The 6,816-nt window shown below is 45.0% G+C and overlaps 1 long non-coding RNA gene across 1 annotated transcript; it reads left to right on the top strand.

Annotated features, from left to right (window-relative positions):
- The first annotated feature begins 5,388 nt into the window (after positions 1-5,388).
- On the top strand, positions 5,389-6,578 carry LOC114909790 (uncharacterized). The gene is made up of 4 exons (XR_003797391.1): positions 5,389-5,509; positions 5,675-5,823; positions 5,958-6,126; positions 6,537-6,578. It is a non-coding gene; the product is annotated as an uncharacterized LOC114909790 (long non-coding RNA).
- The last annotated feature ends 238 nt before the right edge of the window (positions 6,579-6,816 follow it).

The raw sequence follows: 6,816 nt of genomic DNA, 5'->3' as shown, positions 1-6,816 counted from the left end.
ATTTACTACAGTTACTGTATGTGCACAATTCTCTGCATCACTTCATAGTCATTCTCTTGAACTTTACAAACAGAAGATTTGATTTGTGAATTATCATTTTCAGGTGCATGGCATCACTGTATGAGGACCCCAAATGGTCTATAAATGTAGCTGCTGACAAGAAAAAAATTGTGGACAGACTCTCAAATGGAAAATTCAATATATCAGACATGCTGGAGTGGCTAAGTGAAGCTGTGAAAGATGAGAATTACTCACTGACAGATTTTTGGGCTGCAACTGTTGTTTACAACATCATAAAAGAGGTCAGTGATGAAAGCAAAACACAGAATGAGGGATGTGTAATTGTTAGGTGTCAGGACTCCACACATTTGCATTAAATTAATTTTAACATGTATTTAATTATTTGAACTATTTAATTTTAAGATGTATTAGAAAATTGCATCAGCTGTGTGATATTTTGTTGCATAATTTTTAATCCCTATAGATAGATAGACACCATCTCTCAGAACAGCAAGACAGAGGCCCAACCAACCCATATCCCATCTACACAGCCATCGACAAGGGACTGTATGAAGACCATCAGACATTATGTATGTACAGTACATTTTGTTCTCACTCCTGGTCCTCCCTGTTCACCATGTTTACTTGTATTTACAGTATATCATCTGATCTTTTAATCAACTAGTCTCGATTGAGAAGCATGTTCACTAAATGGTTTGATTCTACACAAGTATTTTGTAGATCATTATGTGCAGTTTTATGAAAAATATTTGTACCTTTGCATTAATGAGAAGATAAGTCAATTTTAAAAAAAAATTTCTATATAGTACTCAACCTATTGAAACTGTAAATGGACAGCAGGGTGCATTGGTTTGAATGTTTGGTTAGAGGCTTTGGAGTTGCAGGTTCTAATCCCTCCTCTTCCTGTAGTGCTCTCAGCTAATAATTTTTCCATTTTTATTCAAGTAAAAGGAAGCCACTGTTTGCCTGTCAGTACAGCAGACAAACTAGACAATCCTGGCTGATAAAGGAGAAGGCAGAACACAACATTGGCAAAGTCTCTCATTTCTCTTTTTTGCCCACTAGTAACTCCCTTGAGGGTGTGATGGTGCAGTGGGTTTGGCCACGGTTTACTCTCCGGTGGGTCTGGGGTTTAACTCCTGCTTGGGGTGCCTTGTAACAGTCTGGTGTCCTCTCTTGGGTGTGTCTCCTACCCTCTGTGTTGCTGTGTTATGCTCTGGCTCACTGTGACCCTGCTTAGGATGGGTGGTTTCAGACAGTGTGTGTGTAATTCCCTTGACATGTCATGAATATGGGACATACAGGGCAGCTTTTATTCCCCTAAAAGACTTTTTTCAATAAAATTACATAAAAGTGACATATTTACATGTACATTTACCAGATGCTATCATCCAGAGAGAAATACATTTCTGAGAAGAATACAAAAAGTACATCACATCAACAGAAAGAGAAATTTGGATGCAAACACATGATTCTTGAGTACAATTTACCAAATCACCAAATAAACCAGTACACACACACAGAAATTGCTTGTCCCAAATGGGGTGGCAGCAAGCTAGATCCCACCCCAGCAACACAGAGCACAAGGCTGGAGGGGGAGGGGACACACCCAGGACAGGACACCAGTCCACCACAAGGAACCCGGAGCAAGACTCAAACCCCAGACCCACAAGAGAACGGGCATAGACCAAACCTGCTGCACCACCGCAGCCCCTACAAACCAGTATATGATACATATAGAGTTTTTAAATCATTAAACAAAAAAATAATACTTAATAATAATAATAATTGAAAAATTACTGAGATTTATCTGGCACGTGGGAGATCAGGAGAGGAAGGAATCCAAAATATATTTTTGTTTTGAGAATTAAATGATGCTTTTTTCCAAAGCAATGTACAATGTTAATCTACTTTCAGCAGTTTACGCATCTTAGCGATTTTAGGGTAATTAACTTCCGCAAGGACACTAGAGCTGGAGGTGGGATTCAAACACACAACCTTTGGGTCTAAATGCAGCAGCTCAAATTTCTTCAATACTTTCTCTACCAGAAATCTTTCTTAAATGTACTTTTTGGTATGATTTGTCTTTTTTAAGAAAGTAACAGTTTGTAGAGGTTTAAAATGAGTCCGTCCCTGTGTTACAGCCTGTTGGTTTGAGATCAGTCCTTATGAAGCTGGTTATTCCCATGTGGGGGCCTATGTGATCACATCCCTCTTCGGCAGCCAGTTTGAGGAAGGAGAGCTCAAAAAGGTTGTCAAAGAGGAAGACATGTTGTACCTGCAAGGTGCTCTTTGTGCTTCTTGTTTTAATAATTGAACTGTTCCAGAGACACCGGAGTGGGTAAGAAAACCTCAGTCATGTCTCTGCAGGACTCTGTGCCAGTGCTCTTGGAGATGGGAAGGAAAACATAACGGAAATATTACAGTGGATTTGGGACTGGATTCACAGTAAGCAAAACATTTATTTGACCTCACATTTTTAACTGCCAATTTTTTTCCTTTTTGATTCTGCGCCTTTTTTAATTTCTTTTATAATTTCATAATCATGCAAATTAAAACCTTTTATTTTTGGCCGAAGGCTACATTTAATTAAGTCCCTCCAACTTTTCAGGGCTGTTTGGGTTCTGCAGCTTAGCGAATGAGTCTGAAAATTCAGGAATACTTGGTGAGCTGCTGTGTTTTTTCAATATCTTGTTTTTATCTCACATTCAGGTCGAACAGTGGATATTTCTGTAACATCTTTTTTCGGTTTTTTAAAGCTCTCAGTGAGGACCCTGCATACCAAGTGCTGGAGTGTCTTGTGCAGCTACGCGATTCTTATGAAAATAACGATGAAAGCGTCGCTCTGCTGCAAAAAATGATAAAATTACAACAAGGTACTAAGTGTTCTGTTTAATACTAAAACTGTGACCGACACCAGTTCAGTCAATGCAGAACAAATGCGACATTTTGTTTTATATATATAATTATTTTACATAATCTTGCCTACAGCATTTTTGTTTATCATATCAAACATAATACATGAAATACAGTATATTATTTATTAGATTTATAATTTAATTGATTATTAATAGCTGTTTTGAAACATGGAAAATAGTTTGAAAATGATTAAATGAATGTGTCTAAATGAATTCCATTTTGTTTTTGCAGGAAGCAACACAAACCATCCCAGAGTTTGTGTTCTGCAAAAAAATGAGTGGCTGAACTTGAATGCAGAGGAGAGACAGACATATGTTGCACATCTTTCCATTGAAATCTGCAAGGCCCTCAAGGGATTGTTTGGTCCTTTGGAAGGAAGTAAGTAGTTTCCCATCAGAAGTTATACCATGTTTACAGTAAGCTGTTTAGAAAGTTGCATTTCTATAATATAATTTTATGTTCAAATGCGTGTATGAGGGTTTTGAAGCTGGTAGTGTAGTTCTTAGAGCTCCCGCCTTCAGACCTACAGGTTGGAATCTTCCTCCAGCTAAAGTACCTTGAGGAAGGTACTTACCATAAATTACTCCAGTAAAAATGTACAACTGTTTAAATGGGTAAATAGTTGCAGGGGGCAAAACAGTGTACGTTGCTTTGGAGAAAAACATCAGCAATATGCAAACTGATTTCTGTTTTCTCTTTTTAACACAGCTTCAGAAATACTGCGGAAGACCATAATAGCTCTTTATAACTGGACCTGGGGCACCAAATTCAACTTCCTGTACAAGTACCCAGCAAAAGGCAAGTGTGGTTCTCATCTCTTGGTGCCTGTTGCTCTCTGTTTTTCTCCAAACTCTCTAACCACTGAGCTGGAGCCACAACCTGAGGACAAAACATTGTGACACGCAGCATTGTGGGTTTGGATGGGGCAAAGAAGGACATGGAGGCAGCATTCATAACAAACGATTTATTCGAACACCGGCACGAGAAAAATGATGCTCTTGGTCCAAGGACCCCGTTTCCTCCAAGATCTACGCTTACAGCCAGCCTTCCCAGCATCCCCAGCCTCTTTTTCAACACACTGACAAACACAGCCACCCCATTATTTTCTGCATAAGTGCCCCCAGTGGTTACACACACATTTAATATTATTTCCCATAATGCAACTATTTACATTAAACCAGTAATGCGGGTCGTTACACAGCCCCCCCGTCAAAAAGAATAGCGCCTGCCCCACAAGTATCCCAACGTCCAGCGCTGTTCTCACGCACATCCGGTCGGGAGTGCAGGTCCCAGACGCTCACCGCTGGTTGTTGGGGCGGGGAAACTTGCAGAAGCCCCCCATGGCGGCGCGCTCGGGGGTCGAGGCGGCCAACCTCGTTCCCTGACCGCCAGGCCTCGGTACCAGTACGGCTCCTTCTCTCCCACGTGACACATACCAGACATGGCGGCGCCCACGACGTGGCTTTCGCCGACCGCCTTGCGCTCCCCGTGGCTGACCGGCTCTTCTGGGACCTTCGCGCCGGCTCTCGGCAGTCGCTCCCCGCTCCGTCGTCGGGGGCGAGCCCCTCTTTCGCGCTCTCTGTCACCTCGTCGTGCGCCTCGCAGCTTGGCCGTCTTTCGGCGAAGGACCGGCCGGCGAAGCCCCCCTCTGCTTGCCGCTCTCGCCTCTGCCGATTCGCCGCACGCCGAGCCCGCCGCGACGCTCATAAGACATAAATTGATAAAATCGGCCGCTTCTTACTGCGCAGCCCTTCTCTTTTTGCGGCGCTTGTTCCGCCACGCCGCTCTTTCGCAACACTCGCCGGGGCTTCAGGCAGAGGGTGGGCGCGGCTTTCTCCCCGAAAGCGACGGGCTCACGTTCCGCGGGAGAATTAGCGTCGGCGGTTTCGCTCACCTCCGACACGGAGCTCTGCCCGTCCACAGACGAGGCACACACTGCTCCGCGTCGTCCAACACGGCGTCCGCCCTGCTCGGGAAAGCGGCGCTCTCCGCAGGGCGACTTTCCTCCGCCTCCGCGGTCGACGGCGGTTCGCTGCCTCTTCCTGCCGCTCCTTCTCTGGGCGCAGGGAGACCCCACTCGACCTGCTCGCCCGTCTTCAGAGGCACCTCGCAGCTCTTCTCCACCGTCCTCGCCCTAGTGTGCGCTTCCCCGGCGTCCCCCTGGACAGTGGACACCCGTGCTCCGCCATAGCTCGTCCGCCTCAGCCTCCACCGTTGTAGGCGCTTCCTCCGCCGCACACTGTTCTTCCGTTTCGCTGTTCTCCCCTTCCTCGTGTTTGGTGTTCAGCTGCTCATTGATCCAGTCTCAACGTCCTGCCCCATCCGCATCCCACTCTGTCACAAATGTGGCGCGCAGCGCCGTGAGTTTAGATGGGATGAAGAAGGACGCGGAGGCAGCGTTCATGACAAAGGATATATTCAAACACCAACACAACAGAAATGATGCTTTCGGCCCGAGGATCCTGTTTTCTCCAAGACCTGCGCTTACAGCCAGCCTTCCTGGCCTGCTTAGCGCCCTCAGACTCTTTTTCAGCACATTCACAAACACAGCCACCCCACTATTTTCTCCGTAAGTGCCCCCAGTGGTTTTACACACACACTTAACATTATTTCCCATAATGCAACTATTTATATTAAACCAGTAATGCAGGTTGTTACAATATCTTTACCTTCACTAACGGATGTGGCCTGATACAGCAGTAAAGCATCACTGGCTCTGCTCTGTGTCCAGCAGGCATCCCACCCCCTCTACTGTCAGATGAAAAGCAATATTTTGAGGATGCAGGAATCCTGTTGAACTCTCCCTATGTGGCTGCCTTACGGCCGGAGAGGAAGGTGGACCTCATTCTTTCCTTTGACTTCAGCAGTGGTGATCCCTTCCTGGTAAGAACAGAGTCAATATTTTAATACTGCTAAATTTCTTTCAGTACATCGACATTGTGGTTTCACATTCTGGTAGATACTGTGATGTCTCATTTGAATTACATGTAACAATGTCACTACTATGATCTCTCCAGACAGTGAAGAAAGCTGCAGATTACTGTAAAGAGGCTGGAATACCATTCCCCTCCGTGGTCATAGAACCAGGAGAGGAAAAGAACCCTAAAGACTTCTATGTGTTCAAAGATGAAACAAAAGCACCCATCGTCATCTACATTCCGCTCTTCAACACTGTCAACTGTGAAGGTTGGGTCATATACCGCCCATCCAATCCTGTACCATCCCCTCCCAAAGATTTTAAAAACAATGCTTTAATGATGGAAAATGTGTATTTACCATATTCCCTTATGGCTGTTCAAATACACACACACATTTTCAGAACCACTTGTCCCATGCGGGGTCGCAGGGAACCGGAGCCTACCCGGCAACACAGGGCATAAGGCCAGAGGGAGAGGGGACACACCCAGGACGGGACGCCAGTCCGGCTGTTCAAATATTTCTTTTAAAACAGGACTCTCTTATATTAATACATGTAGAGTAAAAGAGGAGAAACGTTATCTTCAGAGCCAATTGATATCCAGGTTCCTATGAAATACTGCTTTCAAGTTTCTTCTTTCTTCTGATATTCTAATAGTTTTTTTCCATGTCCCTCTCAGAAAAGATTGAGGAGTGGAGGAAGAGGTACAAAACTTTTCAGGAGCCATACAGCAAGGAAATGATTGAGGACCTGCTGCTGGTGTCCAGTGGGAATGTGAAGAACAACAAGGAGAAGATCCTCAATGAGATCAAGGCAGCATGTGCACGCTTGTCACGCCCGCCAACTCGGTAACAAGCAACACTGGGAGCCGATCAGGGTCCGGGCACATAAAAGGGCAGCCCAGACCATAGGAAGCTGTGGAACCTCGTTCAGCCTCGCTACTCGTCCTGCTCCTCGTA

The sequence above is a fragment of the Scleropages formosus genome, unplaced genomic scaffold, assembly GCF_900964775.1.
Source record: "Scleropages formosus unplaced genomic scaffold, fSclFor1.1, whole genome shotgun sequence".
NCBI classification, from domain to species: domain Eukaryota; kingdom Metazoa; phylum Chordata; class Actinopteri; order Osteoglossiformes; family Osteoglossidae; genus Scleropages; species Scleropages formosus.
This window is presented reverse-complemented; position numbering and strand designations above follow the sequence as displayed.